Raw genomic sequence first — 24,208 nt, forward strand, 5'->3', positions numbered from 1 at the left:
GACCTCCATCAGGTTGCAAATTAAAAATAATTTTTTGTCTGCATCTAGCTCTGAAAAAATATTTGGCCTTCTAGCAGTGTGTGGGACTTTCTCTATTAGTCCATCTATACTGACCTCCATCAGGTTGCAAACTGAATACAATTTTTTTCTGCATCTACCTCTGAAAAAATATTTGGGCTTCTAGCTGTGTGTGGGACTTGTTCTATTAGTCCATCTATACTGACCTCCATCAGGTTGCAAATTGAATATAATTTTTTTCTGCATCTAACCCAGCCAATAGTTTTGGCCTAATACCACAGATTGGCCACTCAGCTCTGCTCGGTTCCCATCCATTGTTTTTTTGTGCAAACAACTCCAGAGTTGTGAATTAGTTAACCACCAAAATGAGTGGAAAAAGGCCTGCTGCTGGTGGAAAGGGGAATAGGCGTGTTGGGAAGGGGAAAAAAGGTTGTGTCCGTGGGGTAGGTGTTAAAGCAACAGTAACATCTGCAGAAGAAAGACCATCTTCCAGCCAAACTAAAATGTCTACTTCTTTTAGCGGACAATGTGATAAGATCCCTTTCTTACGGCCACGCCAATCGCTACAAATTCCAGATGAGGCACAAAAACAGCAGGTGCTTCAACGGATATCAAGTGCTCCTTTAAGTGGGCTCTCCTCCACATCAACTTCAACATCACAAATACTCCAGTCCTCAAAGGTGTCATCCCAATCGCATTTGCTTCCTCACAGCTCCCAAATCTCCAGCTGCCCGTCTGAGTATGAGGTAGAACAGATGGTTGAGTCTGCAGAGCTGTTTACTCATACTATAGCCTGGGAATCAGAGGTCGACTCCAGCGCTTCTGTGAATCAGACGAGGAAATGATCTGCACTGATGCCCAGAATCTTTATGAGTCGGATCCAGGACCAGACGCAGAAGGTTCTGACCATAATGTAGACCCTCGTTCCCAAACTGTAACTCCTGTTGGTGGAGACAATGAGGAAGACGATGATGAGACTCAAATACCTGATTGGAGCGACAACTTTAGTTTTTTGTCAGGGCAGGAACAGGTTGGCTCTGAGGACGACGGGTGTGATAACGCACAGGTTGATGATGATGAGGTTGGAGATCCCACTTACTGTCAACCCACAGTCAGCCAAGAGATGAGGTCAGCAGAGGAGGTGGAGGAAGATGCTAGTGACGACGAGGTCAGGTTGCGCCTTCCTGGACAGAGACGTAGTACTGGAAGCACGTCAACAACTGCATCCTCAAACACAACTCTGCCTCTCACCACAAGTCGTGGTGGCTCTTCAGGTCGCATGGGTGCTAAGCCTTGCATAGCCTGGGCATTTTTTCAGATCGATAAAGATGACCCAACTCGTGTTATCTGTAACATTTGTCAGCAAAAGCTAAGTAGAGGCCAAAAAATACATAGTTTGAGTACTTCATGCATGAACCGGCACATGGACATGAAGCATAAGTTGCAGTGGGAAGCTCAGTGTGCTACAATGCGGTCTAGCCGGCCGGGCCAACCACCGTCTGCCATATCTTGTGCATCCGCGGCCTCTTCATCCTCTGTGACTGGGGGGACAGCAGTCACACCTGTTTTGGGGCGCAGACCTGCCACCTCTTTACCCGCAACAGCCAGCGTGATTGGCAGGTCATCATTTTCTTTGGAGGTGGTAACACCAGCTGGTGTTGAGCGCTGTCCGACATCGATAGCACCACCTTTGGATCAAGGCAACCTAACATGTCCGCCTGCATCTTCCTCACAGACCGGCAGTTTGCCGGGGACACCCTTATCAACCCCGTCTAAGCACAATAGCCAGCCCCCGGTCCCTCAGATGTGGACAAGTAAAAGACCATTTCCTCCTAGCCATGAGAAAGCTAAGAGGTTGAATTTCACCATCTGCAAGCTCTTGGCTACAGAAATGCTGCCTTTCCGCCTGGTGGACACAGAGGATTTTCGAGACCTTATGTCCGTCGCAGTGCCCCAGTACCAGATGCCCAGTCGGCACTACTTCTCAAAGAAAGGTGTGCCTGCGCTCCACCAGCATGTCGCACACAACATCACCGCTTCTTTGAGAAACTCTGTGTGTGACAGGGTGCATTTCACCACAGACACTTGGACGAGTAGGCATGGACAGGGGCGTTACATGTCGCTGACTGGGCACTGGGTAACTATGGTGACAGCAGGACAAGGGGCTGCTGTCCAAGTCTTGCCGTCCCCACGAGTTGTGCGTCAATCCTCTTTATGTCAAAGTTCCTCCACTGCTTCTGCCTCCTCAACCTCCTCTCGGTCTTCCACCTGCACCCAAAGCCTGTCTGGTCATGCCACAAGCTTTCTAACTGCGCAGAAGGGATCCTGCACACCTCCTTACTATGCTGGCAGTAGGGCTCAACGTCATCAGGCGGTTTTTACTTTGAAATGTCTGGGAAATGTGAGTCACACAGCTGAGGAGTTGTGGTCAGCTCTGGAGAACCAATTTCATGAATGGTTGTCTCCACTGGACCTGAAACCAGGGAAGGCCATGTGCGACAATGCTGCAAACCTGGGTGCGGCCCTTCGCCGGGGCAATGTCACACACGTGCCTTGTATGGCTCACGTGTTGAACCTGGTTGTCCAGCAATTTTTAGCCCACTATCCCAGACTAGATGGCCTTCTGCAGAGGGCACAGTCGCTGTGTGCTCACTTCCGCCGTTCGCATCCCGCAGCTCAGCGACTTACATCTCTACAGAAGTCGTTGGGCCTGCCACTTCACCGGCTAAAATGCGATGTGCCTACCCGGTGGAATTCAACTCTGCACATGTTGCAGCGACTGTGGCAGCACCGACAAGCCCTGGTGCAATACGTTCTGACGTATAGCCTGGGCCAACGAGATCCAGAGGTGGGGCAAATCACGCTGGAGGAGTGGTCTCAGATCAGGGACCTATGCACCCTTCTGCACAGTTTTGAAATGGCGACGAAGATGTTTAGTGCTGACGATGCCATTATCAGCATGACTATTCCGGTGATTTACATGCTGGAGCACATGTTAAACAAAATTCGGGGTCAGGTGGTGGCACAAGAGGAGGTGGAGGAAGTAGAGGAGGAGGAGTTGTATGCGGAAGGGCTAACATCTGAAAGGTCCAGACGGTCGGCAGCATCAAGGCGGCAGGCATGTGAGGGTGGGGGAGATGGTTTTACCAGGGCGCATGGTAGCAGCCAAACTAGTGAGGAAGGTGCAGGAGCCCAGGAAGAAGTGGAGGATGAACTGATGGAAGACTCATCAGATGAGGGAGACCTTGATCACATTTCTGTTGTGCGAAGTTGGGGGGAGAGGACAGAGGAAGGAAGCATGATTGTTACCTCGCCACCAACACAACAGGGACTTGGTGCTCCTGGATGCGCAACACACATGAGTGCCTTCTTGCTGCACTACCTGCAACATGACCCTCGAATTGTGAGAATTAGAAATAATCCTGACTACTGGGTTGCCACACTGTTAGATCCCCGGTACAAAAGTAAATTTGCAGAAATTATTCCTGCCATAGAAAGGGATGCACGCATGCAGGAGTATCAGCAGAGACTGTTGCAGAATCTTACATGTGCTTTTCCACAAAACACCAGTGGTGCACGTAGTGAATCTCACAGTTCCAACTTGCCAACCGTGGGACCGTCAAGTGTTCAGCACTCAAACCATAACAGAACCACAGTATCTGCTGGTAACATCAATTTTGCGGAATCATTTCACCACTTTTTTAGCCCATCCTTTGCAAGGCCACAGGAGACAAGAAGTCTGACACATAGTCAACGCCTAGAGACGATGGTACAGGAGTATCTCCAAGTAAACATTGAAGCCATGACTGTGTCACTGGACCCTTGCTCTTTTTGGGCTTCCAATCTGGATAAATGGCCGGAGCTAGCCACTTACGCCTTGGAGATCTTGCCATGCCCCGCAGCCAGCATTCTGTCTGAACGTGTGTTCAGCGCTGCTGGTGGTGTGCTGACAGATAAGCGCACGCGTCTCTCCACTGATAATGTAGACAGACTCACGTTCATAAAGATGAACAAATCATGGATCCGAAACGACTTTTCTACCCCTGTGTCATCCTGGGGAGAGTAAAAGCTTGATGATTGGTTAAAATCACCCTACCAACCGTTTTAAGCTTTCAAATTACTAATCATGTTTATCTGTATCTTGGCTGGAAAATAATTTGGGCTTTGTAGCAGTGTGCAGCACTGATCCTATTAGGCCATCTATACTAAGCTCCACCAGATTTAAAATTAATAATAATTTTTAGCTGCATCTAGCCCGGAAAATAATTTTGGGGCTCCGAGATGCGCAAGACACATAAGTGCCTTCTTGCTGCACTACCTGCAGCATGACCCTCATATTGTCAGAATTCGAAGTAATCATGACTACTGGGTTGCCACACTCTTAGATCCCCCAAACTTTTCGATCAACCTTTTCATTTTAATAAAGACCAAAAAAATGGTCATTTTTGAAATTATAAGCATTAGCAGGTTATTAGAAACTGAAATCAAACAGTTTTCAACTCAAAACTTTATTCTAGGTGATGTTACATTTTCACATAGGACCCCTTGTTCGAAAGGCGCTTCTGAACTCTCTCGTCCATTGAATTTGTCAGGTTTTCGATGGTTTCTACTTCAATTGTTTTGCATGAGGACAGAATACCCTCCCAGAGCTGTTGCTTAGATGTGAACTGCCTCCCGCCATCATAGACACTCCTTTTGATGATGCTCCAGAGGTTCTGAATGGGGTAGAGGTCAGGGGAGCATGGGGGTCACACCATAAGTTTGTCCCCTTTTATGCCCATATCAGCCAGAGATGCAGATGTTTTATGTGCAGCATGAGATGGTGCATTATCATGCAAAAAAATGATCTTGCTGTGAAATACACGGTTCTTCTTCTTGAACCATGGCAGGAAGTGCTGTTTGAGAAAATCCACATACATTATGGAGTTCATCTTTAGCGCCTTCAGGGATCCTAAAGGGGCCGACAATCTCTCTCCCCATGATTCCAGCCCAAAACATTACTCCACCTCCTCCTTGTTGGCGCTGTAGCCGTGTTTGCGTGGGGTGTCCATCAACCAGCCATCCTCCACTCCATCCATCTGGACCATCGAGCGCTGCACGGCACTCATCCGTGAACAAAACAGTTTTGAAATCAGTCTTCATGTAATGTTTGGCCCACTGGAGTCGTTTCTGCTTGTGTGAAGTGGATAGAGGAGGTTGACAGGATGCAAACCTCTGAAGGACCCTGCATCTTGTTGTTCGGGGGACGTTGGAGGCACCAGCAGCTTCAAAAACTTGTCTGCTGCTATGACAAGGCTTTCTTGCCGCTGCTCTTTTAACCTGACGTAATTGCCTGTAGGAAAGAGTCCTCAATTTGCCCTTATCAGCACGCACACGTGTGTACTGTGAATCAGCTACATACTTCTTGATTGCCAAGACACTTCATCCTGATCATCGCACAATGTTGATTGTAGTCATGCCTTGACCTAAACACTCTACAATTTGTTGCTTCTCAGCAGCCGACACATCCTTTTTCTTTCCCATTTTGGCAGAAAATGTAGGCTGCTTAATAATGTGAGACAGCCTTCTTATGTAGTCTTGTCATTCATTGGACACACCTGCCAAACTAATTAGCACAGGTGTCTGCAATTGCTTACAGTGATATAAAGAGCCCTGACACACATCACCATCAATGAGTTTAACTGACAAACAAACAAATTCTTCCCTTATCACTCCTAAACACTTTTTGCATAATAATTTGGAACGCAGTGTACATGTGCTTTTCCACAAAACACCAGTGGTTCACGTAGTGAATCTTACAGTTCTAACTTGCCAACCGTGGTCTGTATGGAGTTGTTCAATAAAGGGCCCAAAATTAAGATAACATAGACGGGAGAGGTCTCTATGAATAGGAATTCCTAAGTATTTGATACCCTGTGAGGGCCAGGCAAAGGGAAAGTTGGACTGGATGGAATCCTGTATGGATTTGGGGAGGGAGACATCGAGGGCCTCAGACTTCGCTGCATTGATTTTAAAATTTGACCATGTAACAAAGTGATCTATTTCAGCCATAACAGCATGGATGGATATATGTGATTGAGTGATATATACTAGGACATCATCAGAAAATAGAGAGCACTTGTACTCGGTGCCTCCCACCTCAATCCACCTAATATTGGGGTTATGGCGAATTGATGAGAGCAGGTGCTCCGTCACTAGGATGTATAAGAGAGGGGACAGAGGACATCCCTGCCTTGTCCCATTGGTGATTATGAAAGGTGATGAAAATGTTCTGACGCGCCCCCTGGGCCTTGGGACTCCCGGAGCCGGACCCTTTTTGGTGGATGCTGGTGGTTGTAGTCTTCGTGGCGGCGACCCGGTTCCGTGGCTCAGGGCGGTCAAACCAGTGGCGGAACTATTTATGTGGTTTTGATGTTTAAACGTCCGACTACGCCACCCGTGGATTGCGGTCAGAGTGAACCGCCGCTGCAGGGCAGAACGCTGAGGCTGGTGTTGTGGGTGCAGCAGAGCGTAGCATAACTCCCCACGGGAGGAGTATAGCCTCAGGGCAGTGTATGCGGAGGATGGGGGAGATGGTGCAGGGCAGCAGCAGTAACGACACGGAGTCAGTGATGCAGTCCAGGGCCTTTACTCACAGTTCTTATTTTCCAGACCACTTCTGCAGGTAACGGCTGCCCTTGTCGTACTGTGCTTACCAGGTGAGGGGCTCAGACAACTCCCAGATAACTTTGGAGCGCTTCACAGGACCCCCTTTGTGTGTCCTTTGTCTGGCCTTTCTTACCAACGCTTCTGTCCAGCTGCCTCGGGCCTCCTCTTGGTAAACTTGGCGCCAGTTTCCCTGACCCTATGTGGTGCCTTCCTAGTGGGTGTAGCGAGGGGCTGCGCCACATAAAATGTCACAGCCTCCGGTTTCTAGCTGAGGGTCGTTTCCCGCCTCCACTAGTTTCGGGGACCGGTCTCCCCCTTTGGCCTGACCCCTCCACGCAGGTGGATTCGGGCGTGCGGTGGTGACTCGCCCGTCCGCACCCCTGGGATCCCTTCGTTCCTCGTTCCTGGAGCCTTCTCCGCTCCTCTTCCTTCCTTCTCCCTCTTCCAGGCCTGGGCCTCTGTTACTAGGCCCGCCTCCGGAGCAGAGCTCATGCAGAGCCCCTGCTCCCTGTCACTTCTGCTCAGACTTCTCTGCACTGAACTAAGATGGTGCCCACCTTTTATACTTCCTTCTCAATGCACCCAGGAACTGCTTCCTCCCTGCTCCTGCACTACAGGGTTCCCCTTCCTCAGTGTTCCCTCCCCCCACTCCAGCCAGGGACAGGGACTGTTGTGCCCATCTCAGGGGCATATTGGTCGCCCTGCCCCACAGCAATGTGGTGTAATGCATGCAGGTGTCGGGGTCCTGATCCACACTCCATCCTTACCTGAGAGTGAGATATCACACCTCTGGGTGAGGTGCAATACCTCTGTAGCAACCGAGCCCTCGGGGTGCTACAGTTCCATTTATCTTCAGCCTAGGTGACGTATTGCGATACAGGGCTGTGATTTTGGCTATAAAAGGGACCCCTAGACCCCTACCCCAAGCTTTTTAAGAGAATAATATATGGCGTTCCAGGAGACTCTATGGAATGCTTTCTCAGCATCCAATGAGAGTATCTAATTACAAATTTTTAACTGCATCTGACTCGCCCCCTGGGCCGTGGGGCACTCGGATCCGGGCAGTAGGGAACGATGGGAGTAGTAGTGGCAACCCGGTTCCGTGGCTCAGGGTGGTCAGGCCAGTGGTAGTCCGTTATGTGCTATTGATTATGTCCGACTACGCCACCCGTGGATTGCGGTTATTAGGAACCGCCGCTGCAAGGCAGACCACTGGGGCTGATGATGTATGCAGCTGGGATGGTGTGACTCCCCACGGGAATAGTGTGGCCCCAGGGCAGTATAGTGGATGTTGGGAGTGATGGTAGTGAGAGTTCCAGTGCTGATAGTGCTGGAGGAGCAAGGAGCACGCAGACAACAGGTTGCAGTCCATGGTCTTTACTAGAACAGGTAAATTGACCCACAAACAGTCCCAGCTAGGAGGGGACCTGGATGTCTGAGAGCAACGGGGAAATTGGCCCTGGTCAGGGTGAGGATGTAGGCCTACCATGCTTTCTGCGCTCCTTCTGGCTATCTCCTCCTTATAGGGTAACAGCCCACGTTTCCGAGCTCTCCATGTACTCTCGCCTGTATGGCCTGCGACGTGGGTTCCTTTCTGCTCCCAGCCTTTACGGCTTTGCCGGTCCCTTCTGTTGTGGCAGGGCCTCCAGGCTTCTTAGGCCAAGGAATATACAGTCCCCTGCGGACTGGTTATCTGCTGGGGGATGTGGAATCCTCCCAGCCTCAGACACCAAAGTCAGGTAAATTAAGTCCATTATCTGCCAAGACAGGCTCTCTTCGCCTCTTGTCTCTGGCTTGTGGCTCTCCTCCTGCCACACTTCCTCTTAGGTGCAATACAACTTTCTGTCCCTGCTCTGCTCCGGGACACGTCTCAGTGCTGAGACAGGCCATCCAGTTCTCCCTAACCCTGCCCCCAGCACCAGCTTTTATAGGGGCAGCCTGCTCCCCCTACTGGCCTGAGACAGGAGGTACTGCATGCTAATGTTCCCCTGACTAGAGAACCTCCCCCTTGCTCTCAGACACAGCTTTATTACATTTTGTGGCATCCAGGCCAGGGTGACACATTCCCCCCTAGTAAAATTTAGTACTCCGGGACTAAACAATAAACAGAGACAATATGCATGACCATAAAACATTATCAGGAAAGTGATGCACAAATTGAGTTCTTAAGGTCACAGTGTGGTCTGTGACCGGGTGTCCATATCACCAATACAACGGGGAGCCTTAACCAGGTGGGGGTCTGTCCTACCCCAAGTCCTTCACAGTCTTAGTTCATTCCTTGGTCAGGCTCCGAACGCAGTCCATACAAGGTCCCGGTTATAAAAAGTCCATAACCTGTGAGTCCTTACGGTAGCTGCAAGAAACTGAAACACAGAATTACCAAACAGGCATGTAACTTGGCAAACAATTCAACATTTGGCAACAGGGTCATTTACAATCTTAGTACACTCTATATTCTCCAGCGAGCGGGTGTCTGCCCCTTTGTGCTCCTGGTTGACCTACGTAGCCCACTGTCTGGTGGTGGACCAACCTGGCTTTCCCCACTAGCGTTAGGGGTACAGCTACTAGCTGGGTGTACAGGTAGGGCAGGCAGCTGTCTGCGGGTCCTTTGGCTTACCGCAGGCATGGCAGGCTCACTGTCAGCAGAGGGTTGACTCTCCTGGGCTGCTGGTACAGGCTCTTCTGCCTCTGGATCCGCTTGCTCCTCTTCACCTTCCGGCTCTGGTGTTGGTTGTTGCTGTGCCGGTTGCAGGAAATGCAGGACGGGTACCACTATGGCATCATTTATGCGAGTCCAGGACTGAGGGAACTCTCCGAGAACGGTGCTGATCATTTCTTCCTTGTCCTCTGTGGGTTCAAGGTCACTCTGATCCTCTTCTGCACTACGGAGTTGCTCGGGGCACCTTTTGAGGTGGTCTCTGGAGACGACACTAGTGGTTTCTCCTCCGTCCTTAGTGCTCACGCACACCTTCGGGTTGTCGTGGTCAGACTGCAGTACGGTGTAGGGTTCCCTTTCCCACTGGTCGTCCAACTTATGTAGCCTTCTCTTCCACTTCAGGACTTGCTCACCAGGTTCTAGGGGACCAGCAGGGGCGTGTTGGTTGAAGAGTTTTTCTTGCCTCTCTCTCACCTGGGCCAGGCTCTTCTCCACACTCTCCTGTACCTTCTTGTACTGCAGTTGCCTTTCCGTATCCCAGTCCGCATCCGGGGAGGTGTCCTCAGGTATTAGGACTCCCATCTCCAGGTCAACGGGCAGCTTACCTGGTCTAGCTCGCATCAGGTAAGCCGGGGTGCAGTTTGTAGCATTCACCGGGATATTGTTGTATAGGTCTATCAGGTCCGGCAGTTTTTCTGGCCACAGGCTGCGTTCCTCCAGGGGCAACGTCTTCAGCAGATCAATGACTATATTGTTCATCTTCTCACACATCCCGTTGGTTTGGGGGTGGTAAGGCGTTGTACGAATCTTCTTACAGCCATAGAGGTTGCAGAACTCCTGGAAGATTTCAGCCTCGAACGCTGGACCCTGGTCTGTCAGGACCTGTTCCGGATACCCGTGTGGACGGCAGAAATATTGCTGGAAGGCTCTGGCCGCTGTTTGGGCTGTCAAGTCTTTTACCGGGACCACCACGAGAAAACGGGAATAGTGGTCCACGATTGTCAGGGCGTAGATGTACCCTGACCGGCTTGGAGCCAACTTGACGTGGTCTAGAGCTACCAGCTCAAGAGGCTGCGTGGTGACGATGGGCCTCAAGGGTGTCTTCTGGCTGGTGCGGTCCTTCCTCCTTAGGTGACAAGGGCCACAGTCTCTGCACCACTTTTCTACAGCTCCTCTCATGCCGACCCAAAAGAACCTTCCTCTTAGCAGGAACTCCAGTTTCTTCCAACCGAAGTGTCCCGCTCTGTCATGGTAAGCCCCCAGGACCATAGCTGCATCCCGCCTTGGGACCACGACTTGCCAGGTCAGCTCGTGCGTCCGGTGGTTAACAATCCTTCTGCACAACTTGCCTTCGTAGAGGAACAGCTTGCTCTTCTCCTTCCATAGCTGCTTGGCTTCCTCTGGGGCATCTGGATCTAGGCGGGCGTCTTCCCGGGTCAGCAGATTTTTCACCAGGCGGACTGCAGGGTCACTATCTTGGGTCTCGGCCCAGCTGTGGTGAGGTAGGGGATTGATCATCACAGTTGTTAGATCCTCCTCCTTCACGCGGTGAGAGTGTTGAGCGGCTCCATACCGGTGAAACGCGGGGAGTTCTACCTCCTCCAGCTCTTCTGGGTCTTCGTCACCCTCAGGTAAGTGAGGCATTCTTGATAGGGCGTCCGCGTTGGCATTGGTTTTGCCTGCCCGGTACTTGATCACGAAGTCATAGTTGGAGAGACGGGCCATCCACCGCTGTTCCAGGGCACCCAGTCTTGCATTGTCCAGGTGTGTCAACGGGTTGTTGTCCGTGTACACGGTGAACTTTGCGGAGGCCAGGTAATGCTTGAAACGTTCCATCACGGCCCACACCACCGCCAAGAATTCTAGCTTGAAGGAGCTGTAATTCTCCGGGTTCCTCTCGGTGGGCCTCAGCTTCCGACTGGCGTATGCGATCACCCGTTCTCTGCCCTGTTGGTTTTGGGACAGTACGGCTCCCAGTCCCACATTACTAGCGTCTGTGTGGAGAATGAAAGGCTGGCCGTAATCAGGGTAGGCCAGGATCTCATCCCCCGTGAGGGCCATCTTTAGCTGGCGGAAGGACTCCTCTTCTGGTTTATCCCACTTGAAGGGTGGCTTTTGACTTCGGGACTTAGACTGTCCGATCAGGAGGTCCTGCATAGGAGCTGCCATCTTAGTGAACCCGGGGATGAACCTTCGGTAGTAGCCTACCAACCCGAGAAACTGTCTCACCTCTTTGATGTTCGAGGGGCTTGGCCAGCTCTTGATTGCCGTGACCTTGTCAGGGTCGGGGGCCACTCCTTCCGCGCTTACCACGTGCCCTAGGTACTGGACCTTTGGTTTCAGCAGGTGACACTTCGATGGTTTTACCTTCAGGCCATAGCCTGCCAGGGCTTCGAACACCTCGGCCAGGTGCTTTAGGTGGTCCTCATAGGTCTTCGATCACGTCGTCCAGGTAAAGGAGGACCGTCTCGAAGTTTCGGTGCCCTAGACAGCATTCCATCAGCCGCTGGAAGGTCCCTGGTGCGTTGCAGAGCCCGAAAGGCATACAGTTGAACTCGCTCAGTCCCATCGGGGTGGTGAAGGCGGTCTTCTCCTTGTCAGCCTCTGCCACAGGAACCTGCCAGTACCCGCTAGTAAGGTCCAAAGTAGAAAAGAAGTTAGCTGATTTTAGTGCGGCTAAAGACTCCTCTATTCTAGGCAGCGGATATGCGTCTTTGTGGGTGATACGGTTGATTTGTCTGTAGTCCACGCACATTCTCATGGTGCCGTCTTTCTTTTTCACCAGAACCAAGGGGGCTGCCCAGGGGCTACAGCTATCTCGAATGACCCCAGCTTCTTTCATTTCTCTTAGCATGCCCTTTGTGTTCTGATAATGTGCAGGGGGTACAGGCCTGTGTCTCTCTTTTATTGGTGGGTGGCTCCCTGTGGGGATGTGGTGTTCTATCCCCTTTACTCTGCCGAAGTCTAGCGGGTGCTTACTAAAGACTCTCTCGTACTCCTGTACCACCCGGTAGACTCCTTGTTTTTGGTGCAGGGGAGTGGAGTCAGCACCCACATGGAGTTTCTGGCACCAGTCCTCCTTTTGTTTCTGGGAGCCATTACCCTCCGCCTGTGAAGATGGAGGCAAGGGTTCCACGGCCCTGATAGCTTTGTGTTCGACAACAAACAGTTTGGCGAGTGTAGCGTACCTGGGTAAGTGTACTTCCCTCTCCCCAATGTTGAGGATGCGGATGGGCACCCTCCCATGACGGACATCAACCACCCCCCTGGCTGTCAAAATGGTGGGCCTGCTGTCTGAGTACAGGGGTTCTACCATGGCTTGGTAGTCTCTACCTCTCAACCCGATTGCAGTCCGACACCAGATCATCATTTCACTTTTGGGAGGCATGGAAATGGGGAATGGGTCACTCAGTCTTACGCTACCGATCTCACCACCAGACAGTTCTACCTGCTGCCGTCTCATCAGGGCTTTTATCTCCTTGTTGAGGACTCTCTGTTGGCTGGAACTAGCATTCACCGCCACCTGTTGTAAGATTACAATTACCTCTGAAAGACAATTTTCAATCACGTTAGTACCCACAGTTATTTTAGGGTGACTTTCACGACTGTCAATGTCCACAATAATCACTCCCTGTGCCGGTAGTTCAACTTATCTTAATGGTCATCTCCTTGAACCCCATCTGCGGCACGGGTAAGCCATTACTGGCTATGATGCTCAAGTTACTGTCTGGATACCGTGTGATATCAGCATCAGTCCAATACTGCTTGAAAAGTACATAAGGGATTGTGGTTACTTGCGACCCAGTATCCAGCAAGGCGCTCATGGGGATACCGTCCAGCACCACGGGTAAAACCGGGCGCCCCCCAACGTACTTATCACACCAATTATAAGGGCCTGGTGATCTTATGCCTGGGGGTCGGCCCTCTGACCTAGGTTGGACCCGTTTAAATTACAGTACCTGGAAATGTGTCCGGGCTGGTTGCATCAACGGCAAATGGGCTGTCCATCCTCTGCGTAGCGGTCTGTGGGCCTCCCTCGGAACGACGGGATCCTCCTCTGTCGACGCCATGGGACATCCTCCGGACTTGAAGCCAGCTCGATGGGTCTTGACGGGTCCACTTGCAACGCCTGGACGGTTCTGGTCAACGCCGCGACACTCCTGGTCAGCTCTTGGACGTGGTGGTGCAGGTCTTTCGACGGGGCTTGGTTCAGGGCCTGTGCATCAGCCCCCACGGGGTCCATGGAGAAGGGCGCCGCCTCCTGGTGGTAGGTGAGAGCAGGGCGCCGGGGGTTTATGGCGCCACTGGTTGCAGATTCACGGAGCACCCTTATGGCCCTGTCCTTAAATTGAGCAAAGGTCAGGTCGGGGTTCTGAAAGAACATGAGGCGCAGTTGGGCTCTGTGGGCGCTAGACAGCAGACCTTCTATGAATTGTTCTGTTAGCAGTTTATCCGTTTCCTGCGCACTGCCAGGGTCAGTTTGTTGAATAGCCCTCAAGGCTTCCTGCAGATTTAGGGCATAGTCTCTGATGCTGTCCTGTGCCCGCTGCTTACATCCATAGAACCTCATTTTAATCTCAGCGGAGGTACGTGTGTCAAAGGTACCCCGCAGCCGGGCCAGAATACCCTTCACAGTCCTTTTCTCCTCAGTGGGCCATGATTTTAGCTCCCTTTGGGCTGCGCCAGTTAACTGTCCTGTTAGTATGCTGACCTTCTGTTCCTCTGTCAGGGGGTAAACGTGGAACAAACTGTATAGCCTTTCCTTGAAGTCAGTTAGGGCATCGGGCTCCCCTGAGTATTTGGGCAGCCAGGCCGCTCCAGGGATGTAGGGCAGGGAAAAGGGCATCACCGCTGCTGCAGCTGCGTTGGTGGTAGTGGGCGCCTCTGTGTCCGACATCTTCCTCCCCCCTAGTTAAGCGTGGCCTACCTTCCGACGATCCTCTTCTGTAGGCCGCGGCTCCGCTGCTGCTGCTATGGACGAGGACCTGGCGTCGCGTCCTGATGACGTCAGCGTCGCTCTCTCTCCCTTCCAGGACCTTGCACAGCGTCGGTGCGTGGGGCGGAGCTTCGGATCTCACGCGGTTTTGACGTCCACGCCCCTCTTCTTCCCGCGCGGCATCCTGAAGATGGCGTCCGATGGTGGGAAACAGCTGCGGATGGCGGGAAGACGGCAGAAGATGGCGGGAAACGGTCCAAGATGGCGTCTGATGGCGGGAATCTGCTCCAGATGGCGGGAAACGACTCCGGACGGCAGGAAACTTCGCCACAGGTAAGTTACAAAAGTCTTTTTCAGGCACGCAGTACCCGGTGGTTGCGGGCACGAAATCCTGCCGACTACGCCAAAGCTGACTCGCCCCCTGGGCCGTGGGGCACTCGGATCCGGGCAGTAGGGAACGATGGGAGTAGTAGTGGCAACCCGGTTCCGTGGCTCAGGGTGGTCAGGCCACTGGTAGTCCGTTATGTGCTATTGATTATGTCCGACTACGCCACCCGTGGATTGCGGTTATTAGGAACCGTCGCTGCAAGGCAGACCACTGGGGCTGATGATGTATGCAGCTGGGATGGTGTGACTCCCCACGGGAAGAGTGCGGCCCCAGGGCAGTATAATGGATGGTGGGAGTGATGAGTCCCAGTGCTGATAGTGCTGGAGGAGCAAGGAGCACGCTGACAACAGGTTGCAATCCACGGTCTTTACTAGAACAGGTAAATTGACCCACAAACAGTCCCAGCTAGGAGGGGACCTGGATGTCTGAGAGCAACGGGGAAATTGGCCCTGGTCAGGGTGAGGGTGTAGGCCTACCGTGCTTTCTGCACTCCTTCTGGCTAACTCCTCGTTATAGGGTAACAGCCCACGTTTCCAAGCTTTCCGTGTATTCTCGCCTGTATGGTCTGCGACGTGGGTTCCTTTCTGCTCCCAGCCTTGTACGGCTTTACTGGTCCCTTCTGTTGTGGCAGGGCCTCCAGGCTTCTTAGGCCAAGGAATATACAGTCCCTTGCGGACTGGTTCTCTGCTGGAGGATGTAGAATCCTCCCAGCCTCAGACACCAAAGTCTGGTAAAGTAAGTCTTTTATCTGCCAAGACAGGCTCTCTTCGCCTCTTGTCTCTGGCTTGTGGCTCTCCTCCTGCCACACTTCCTCTTAGGTGCAGTGCAACTGTCTGTCCCCGCTCTGCTCTGGGACAAGTCTCAGTGCTGAGACAGGCCATCAAGTTCTCTCTAACCCTGCCCCCAGTACCAGCTTTTATAGGGGCAGCCAGCTCCCCCTACTGGCCTGAGACAGGAGGCATTGCATGCTAATGTTCCCCTGACTAGAGAACCTCCCCCTTGCTCTCAGACACAGCTTTAATACATTTTGTGGCATCCAGGCCAGGGTAACACACATCTAGCCCAGGAAATACTTTGTGCCTAGTAGCAGTGTCTGCTAGTCAGCGGATTATCCCAGCTGTTAAGCAAGCTACACCACCTGTAGTTTGGCCACTTAATTTTTTCAAAGGAAATGCTTCGGGACCCCGGGATACTCAGTGAAGAGCATCAGGAGGCACCCGAAGGCATAGGGGCTGGGACTGGCAGTAGGATGCCTTGCGGTGGACAGCCAAGCTCGATCCTTATAAAAGCTTTTTAACTGCAGCAGCTTTAGTGGATGCTACTGGAGCTGGAATTACGCGGCTGCTGGCATGAGACTTGCCCTCCAATAGATCCTTGTAAATGGATTTAAAGTGTATTCATTCAAATTAGAGAGACAATTTAAATTAAAAAGCTTAGAGCTGCCTCCACCACAGGGGGGGCTCGCTCGACCCATCAGCAGACAGGCACCAGTATTGGGAGAGGGGGGCTGGCCGTCAGGGTCCACCGCGGCTCTGGCACAAACCTGGCGACACGGAGGTGGCACGGGCAGGAACGGACTGGCCGTGTCGGCTTCTCACTTTTTGGATTTTAGAAGGGCATGACATGCCTATATCTGTGTCTCCCCCTCCTTTTACTCCTCCACCTCTTTTCTTTTCTCATGACTATATGTACTTGTCACTTTTCCATGTGTTAGTTGTGTCTTCTGAGCAGTTTGTCAGCTTTTGGACACCTTTGAAGGTGTTTTCTATGTGTTTCTATGTGTTTTTGTTTGCCTGCCATTGGTTTTAACGGTGTTCGAAGGTGTTTGACGAACAGTTCGGCGAACACACGGGTGTTCGACGAACCGAACCGAACTCGAACACTACGGGGGTGGCTCAACACTATTGCCATGGACAACAAGGACAGTTCCTTCTTTAGACAACTGCGGCCTAGTATTTTCCTAGATTTTATAGACAAAGCCAAAGTGGATTCAACAATTATGAGAAATACTTCTCTCTTTTTTCGTAGATCCACTTCTGGCTTTGGCTCAAATGACTATATAAAAAAAAAATTCAGTTACCATCGTTACCGAATTTCTGGGATTTTCATAATATTTCGGGGGCATTCTCAGCAGATTTTGGGTTGACCAGGACTGAAAAGGAGCGTGATTTGTGGAAGTTCTGTGTGGTCTCTCTTTCGGCAGTGTCCGCCATTTTGAGGGAGGCACAAAAGTGTTGTCAACTATGCTTTAGTGCCCCGACTCAAGAACCAATGGGGTTGCGCTTAAATCAAGTTTTCAGAGCTTGAGACAGAGGCACCTGATGGAGCCACAATGTGAATACTGCCCAATCTTTTTTTCACTTCATTTGCTTTTTTTTCTATATTGTGGGTTTTTTTTTAACAATATAAATCTATATTATGTAGCAAGCACAGAAATATACAGTAGTCAAGACAAATAAAAACACTGAATCTTTCTTCAGACCTAACATCTTGCACGATAGCCTTCCTGCGAGTCTGAGTTTCTTGTCCCACTTCTTCAGGCCATGTATGTGGTATCAGATGGAAAACCTCCCTCAACCACCTACAGTTGTTTCCAATGCAACCAGTCACTCACCACAGCAATACTTGCAAATTTGGTGACGACATAGTCTCCCCTCTACACCACTGTCAGTGCAGAGATCTGGAGCTGCTTGCAACCACTTTTTTCCTGTCCACTACTCCTCAAGTCTACTACAGTCCTGCTCATCGTTTTTGACAACCATGATGTTAAAGTACATAATGTGGAATATTTCCTGAAAAAAATGAATCAAGTGAAAGTTTTTTTTGTATAGCGCACCCGTGTTAAATACAAAAGAACAAATGATAAACAAATGAATGATGATTTCAGTGTTTTAAAAAGCCACACGGTAGGCCCTGTTCCTTTGTCTCAATGGTGAAGACAAAGGAGCTGTCTGAGGACATCAGAACTGCTATTATTAGCAATCACAAGACTTCCAAAGGGTATAAGGCCATCGCCAAAGTCCTTAGTATCTCAGTTTCATCAGTGCGCAGTGTTATTAAGAAGTTTGCCAAGCATGGAACCGTCAGAAACCTCCCTGGACTTGGGGGAAAGAAGAAAATTGACAAGAGATGTCTTCGAAAGTTGGTGCGAATGGTGGAAAAAACACTACACTCAGAGTATAATTTGTTTACCAAAAAAAGGGGAGTAGAAAAAAGTGTAAATATAAACCCTTTAAAAGATTTTTATTTTTAATTTAAATTTATTAAAAAGCACCACAAATCCCAGGTCTATAGTGAAGAAAAAAGTGAGAATATAAATGTCTGCTCAAATGCTCAGAGACATAGAATGGTATAATCAGAGCACATAAATGACAAAAAATAGGGAAGCAAAGATTTAGACAGTCAAGATTATCCCTATATCGGATGATTATTGTGATGTGAAAGATAATAAAGGCCACCAAAATGATCGAACACTCAAGTTGTGCACAATTGATATGATCAGAGTTCATGTAGCCAATGTTGACAGGAAAACATTTATAAGTCCTACCAATAATAGTCACCCCTATGGCAGCCAATTATCGTGTATAAATCGATTGCACAAACCACAACATAAATGTCTGATTCAATATTCATAGCCAATAGATGGTATCGTCAGAATGGATACAAGTGGTATAAACAGGGAGACAGATATAAAACCTGTCAAAGACACTATCCCTGGATATACCAATTATTATGTTTTAGATGCATATTAATAATACAATAAATATTTATAAAATCCCAGGTCATAACACAATAAATGGGCCTGTGTCTCCCTAGGATAGAAGCCAGGTTGCACCTGCCTAACAGCGGAGGTTGGCACCCTAGTAATACAGGATTTGGAGCCCCCGGTCCTCGGCGGCTCTCCTTCGCTTGTCCTAGTTGTCCCTGCTAAATACAACAATAAAATGCTAGACTACAAAATTCCTATACTAGGAGATATACAACCCCTGGCAAAAATGATGGAATCACCGGGCTCAGAGGATGTTCATACAGTTGTTTAATGTTGTTGAAAAAAGACAGATCACAGACATGGCACAAAACTAAAGTCATTTCAAATGGCAACTTTATGGCTTTAAGAAACACTAAAAGAAATCAAGAAAAAAATGTGGTACTCAGTAAGGGTAATTTTTTTCAGACCAAGCAGAGGGAAAAAAATATGGAATCAATCAATTCTGAGGAAAAAATTATGGAATCACCCTGTAAATTTTTATTTCCAAAACTAACACCTGCATCAAAATAGATCTGCTCGTTATTCTGCATCTAAAATGAAGTGATCACACCTTGGAGAGCTGTTGCACCAGGTGGACTGACATGAATCATGGCTCCAACACGAGAGATGTCAATTGAAACAAAGGAGAGGATTATCAAACTCTTAAAAGAAGGTAAATCATCACGCAATGTTGCAAAAGATGTTGGTTGTTCACAGTCAGCTGTGTCTAAAATCTGGACCAAATACAAACAACATGGGAAGGTTGTTAAAGGCAAACATACTGGTAGACCAAGGAAGACATCAAAGCGTCAAGACCGGAAACTTAAAGCAATATGTCTCCAAAACAGGAAATGCACAACAAAACAAATGAGGAACGAATGGGAGGAAACTGGAGACAATGTCTGTGACCGAACTGTACGAAACCGCCTAAAGGAAATGGGATTTACATACAGAAAAGCTAAACATAAGCCATCATTAACACCTAAACAGAAAAAACAAGGTTACAATGGACTAAGGAAAAGCAATCGTGGACTGTGGATGACTGGACGAAAGTCATATTCAGTGATGAATCGCGAATCTGCATTGGGCAAGGTGATGATGCTGGAACTTTTGTTTGGTGCCGTTCCAATGAGATTTATAAAGATGACTGCATGAAGAGAAAATGCAAATTTCCACAGTCATTGATGATATAGGGCTGCATGTCAGGTAAAGGCACTGGGGAGATGGCTGTCATTACATCTTCAATAAATGCCCAAGTTTACATTGATATTTTGGACCGTTTTCTTATCCCATCAATTGAAAGGATGTTTGGGGATGATGACATCATTTTTCAAGATGATAATGCATCCTGCCATAGAGCAAAAACTGTGAAAACATTCCTTGAAAGAAGACACATAAGGTCAATGTCATGGCCTGCAAATAGTCTGGATCTCAATCCAATTGAAAATCTTTGGTGGAAGTTGAAGAAAATGGTCCATGACAAGGCTCCAACCTGCAAAGCTGATCTGGCAACAGCAATCAGAGAAAGTTGGAGCCAGATTGATGAAGAGTACTTTTAGTGTTTCTTAAAGCCATAAAGTTGCCATTTGAAATGACTTTAGTTTTGTGCCATGTCTGTGATCTGCTTTTTTTCAACAACATTAAACAACTGAATGAACATCCTCCGAGCCCGGTGATTCCATAATTTTTGCCAGGGGTTGTATAAGCACATCAAGATAGAATAGAAAAAAAAGCACTTATCATATCAGTTGATAGTCATTCATGATACACTGCACATCTACACGTTTCGCCATATGCTGGATCATCAGGAGGCTATCTTCAAGTATTGGTATGATGCCCAGATGATGTGCAGTAGTCAAAGGCCCATTGTGGTATTACATGGTCCAGAGTATGGGAGTTAAATACCTTTAAACAACACATAAACGCGCCCCCAATTGTTGCCATGTGACAAGGTCCCATGTGTAATCCTGTGACTACCAGGTCCTGGTCTCTTATATTATTCCTATGTACTGCGGGGATAGGGCAGATCACATGTCCAAGGTGCCCTCTTCTCCCCTTAATGTTTCCCCACCACCCTAGGGGGCATGATACGGAAGAGTCCTGCCAAGGATGTCCAATACATTGGACCGCGTGCATGAATTTTTCCACGCGTTTTACGCTGGAGCGCATGCCGCGGCCGGAAGTGACGTCATATGAAAGGGGAGGCAGTCAATCTCCTGCGTTCCACGCTGAGGCACAGACAGAAACGCTTCCAGCGTGGCAATGCCTGATGCCTACGTGCCACGCTGGAGCGCACACTGGAACCGGACATGGCGTAAGCCGGAACCGGAAGTATTGTGCACCTATGCGTTCCACGCTGGAGCGCAACCAGAGGCGAACACAGGCTGTCACTTTGGGATGCCTGTATATCGCACAGGGGCGTATAGTGGAGAGCCAGAGGGTGCACAAGTCAGATGGGGGATCAAAGTTCACCACGTGTAGAGGAATGGGACATGAGAATAACAACCATTAGAGGACAAGATTTTAGTTAACATATGTGTCTGCTGTGTAGTAATTTATTCTAGTAAGATCTGGCCTATTGTGGTTATTTAAGCAGTATGTGGTGATATTATTTACACACTGATAGATATTTTATTTTGGCACTGTATGGTAAAATTGTTTAGGCAGTATATGGTGGTATTATTTATTTATTTCGTTTTATTCATACCAATATTTTTCAGCTCTGTAAAGATATCATCATCACTGTCCCCACGTACTGAAAAACATTTACCTGTGGTGGGTATAAATATATATATGTAAGAGTATTGTAGAGGTAGGCCTCATAAACGTACTGTAAAAATTATGAAAGAGGGCATCATACACACACTGGAAAAATTATAAGCGAGGGTCGCATGATGACCCTCTAAAACTTATGAGCGAGGGCTGCCTGTTTACCCTCTAAAAATGATGAGTGAGGGCTGCCTGATGACCCTTTAAAAATTATGAGTGAGGGCCGCCTGATGACCCTTTAAAAATTATGAGTGAGGGCCGCCTGATGACCCTCTAAAAATTATGAGTAAGGGCCGCCTGGTGACCCTCTAAAAATTATGAGTAAGGACAGCATGATGACGCTCTAAAAATTATGACTGAGGGCCACCTGATGACGCTCTAAAAATTATGAGTGAGGGCCGCCTGATGATCCTCTAAAAATTATGAGTAAGGGTAGCATGATGACCCTCTAAAAATTATGAGTAAGGGCAGCATGATGACCCTCTAAAAGTTTGGAGCATGGGCTGCATGATAACCCTGTTGATATGGTGGAGGAGGACAAGAAAAAGAAGAAACCATGAACAGTATACCCTTTTTTGGGTGGGAAGGGGTGCATGGGAATGCACCTGAAAAGAAAGGACCATTTGAATTGGCTTTATGTGTGTCACCCAGGGGGAATATAGGGGACTCGGTACCCGGGCCTTTTACCTTGTTTAGGAGATCACGGCAGTCGGCTCCCGGGCCCGTACTCTGGGTCTCTCTTTAAAAAGGGGTTTTAGTGTACAGTTTTGTCTCGAGACGCCACCTGTGGTTTCTGGTAATGGTTACCGGCGCTGCTGCAGACCTCTGGGGGTGAAGGGATGGCAGCTGGGATGTTTCTGCTCCCCACAGGCGGAGCGGGCCCCCGGCACAGTGTAGGTGCAGATGGTGGTGATGCTGGGGCTTGTGGTGCAGGAAAGATGGCGCAGCAGGAGTAACTGACAGAGACAGGGGATTCACTTCAGTACCTTTACTGGTGCGGATGTCAGGTACGATCCAGGGTACTCGGTAGGAAGGGTGCACTTCAGGACTTCTCCCCAGTGAGCGGGTATAGGGCGTCCTGGTCCGTGTCTCCCTCTCTCTAAGCTCCTGGCCAGCCTGCAACTGGGCCTAGCTTCTGTGTCGTGCTGTTCCTTTACCTGTCGCTTGGTAGTAGGACCTTTTTCTGGCAACCACTATCCCTGGACGCCGGGGCCTTCGTGGTTCCTAGTCTTGTCAAGGGTTTAGCTTCAGGTCGACCAGGGACTTGTAGTCCTCCTGGTATGCCGGTGATCCCTACTGGGTATAAAGGACCCTGTAGGCGTGGACCCGGTGTCCGGTTTGTGTCTTGGGGTGAGCCTATGATGCTCCTCTGCCCCCTCAACTCCTCTCTCCTCTCCTCTTTGCCTCCGGCCACACTCGGGGCCGTCAATGCAGCAGCAGCAGACGTGCTGCGTCTTCACTGCTCTCAGTGGCAGCACACTCTTTGAACAACTAACTGAACTGCCTGGCTCCACCCTCCATATATATATATCCCTAACGGGCTCCCTCTGGTGGTATGAGGTGGAAGGGTGGAGGTGTTTGTTTGTAACGAGGGCCTCTTGTGGAGAAGTCCATCCATGCACCCTTTTGGGTCCTGTGGTACCTGTGAACAGCAGGGTGCCACATATGTCCCGCTGCTGTCATCCAGTTAAGAAGTCTGGGCCCACGACCTTGGCCTCTGTGCGCACCATCAGCAGCATGTCTACTTCCTTGTCCCTTACCTCACGCCCTACGAATTTTTAATTAGGTATATAATATATGCCTGCAAACTTTCCGGTATTAATAGGGAAAAGAAAATATGTAGTCCTGAAAAGGACTTTTGTTTTTAGGTTGCAGCAGCAGTATACCTTTAGAAGGACTGCAAGGCAATAAACCCTGCCTATATGCCTCTAATCCAAAACTATCCCTCCTCCACCAGCTATCCCTACACTGAATGCAGGTAACAGCAGTATTACTTGAGAAGGGACAGTATGTAGCCCTGAAAAGGACTTTTGTTTTAATGGTGCAGCAGCGTTATACAAGTACCACAATAACAATTAAACACTGCCTATATGCCTGCTCTAATCTAAGCTCTCCCTCCGAGATCAACTCTCCCTGAACTGCTTCCAGGGGACAGTGTGCCGAGCATTGTGTCACCGGGTCTTATATAAGACCCCATGACGTGATGCGGCCGATCAATCATAGTAATGGCAGTAGCCAACATGGCTATGACATTACTGTGTATTGCAGCAATCCCTGCATATTCATTGGTTGTTTAATAGCCGTGAAACATGCAGGGCGGGGACTCGAGCATAGCGCTCGAGCACCCGTGATACTCGATCAAGTAACAAGCGTACCCGAGCACACCAATTGGGTATCAAGCAGTGATGAGCACGCTCGCTCATCACTACTAATGACCAAGCCACCATATTGCCCTGTATTATGTTGACACTATTACATTGTTTTATTTGAGTACTGTATGGCAGTATATTTTATGCACTATGTGGTGGTTGAATACACATATTATTTCTAGATAATGGTTGGCAAGACTGTATTGTTGGTGGTATTGTTTCAACATTTTATGGTTGTACTATTTAGACACTTTTAAATGATATTATTTTTCAATTGTATTGTATTCTTACAGCATTATATGGCAGAATTATTTAAGTTCAGTTACATAGTATTATTTGGCAATGGTATGGTGGTATTGTTTCAATATTCTATGGCGCTACTATTTGTACATCTCTAAATGGTATTATTTTGCAACTGTATTGTAATTTATGAGGGAGTATATTGCGGTATAATTTGAATACAATCAAGCAATATTATTTAGCAATGATACGACAGTATTGTTTTACCACTTTACGGTGGTATTGTTTTAACATTATATGATGGTACTATAGAGGCGGCACATTTAAATGGTATTATTTTACAACTGTCTTCTTTTTTAGGCAGTATATAGCAGTGTTATTTGGATATTGTTAGATAGTATGATTTGGGAACTGTATGACGGTATTGTTTGACAAC

The 24,208-nt window shown here is 48.9% G+C and overlaps 1 protein-coding gene across 2 annotated transcripts in view; it reads left to right on the forward strand.

Annotated features, from left to right (window-relative positions):
- Positions 1-24,208, forward strand: part of LOC141162424 (NXPE family member 4-like) — an 87,534-nt gene that overhangs the window by 19,903 nt on the left and 43,423 nt on the right. The gene's annotated exons all lie outside the window — the stretch shown is intronic.

This window comes from Phyllobates terribilis, unplaced genomic scaffold (genome assembly GCF_046119375.1).
Source record: "Phyllobates terribilis strain yellow unplaced genomic scaffold, ASM4611937v1 Scaffold_9__5_contigs__length_417890890, whole genome shotgun sequence".
Taxonomy (NCBI): domain Eukaryota; kingdom Metazoa; phylum Chordata; class Amphibia; order Anura; family Dendrobatidae; genus Phyllobates; species Phyllobates terribilis.